Genomic DNA, 244 nt, shown 5'->3' on the forward strand with positions numbered 1-244 from the left:
TCTCTCTCTCTCTCTCTCTCTCTCTCTCTCTCTCTCTCTCTCTCTCTCTCTCTCTCTCTCTCTCTCTCTCTCTCTCTCAAAATTACAAGATGGTATAATCCCTGCCCTTGCCTTAGATCTTGCGGTTTGTCAAACACTGAAGGTTAAAGTCTGTAGATAGAAAGGAGTTGGAATGCAAGGTGTGGACAGCTGAGATAAAATAAAGTGCCTAGAAGTGTTTTGTCTGGTCTCCATCATTCTTTAA

Source organism: Petaurus breviceps, unplaced genomic scaffold (genome assembly GCF_028583685.1).
Source record: "Petaurus breviceps papuanus isolate PSGF00001 unplaced genomic scaffold, PetGlider_PUasm1.0 90775, whole genome shotgun sequence".
NCBI classification, from domain to species: Eukaryota; Metazoa; Chordata; class Mammalia; order Diprotodontia; family Petauridae; genus Petaurus; species Petaurus breviceps.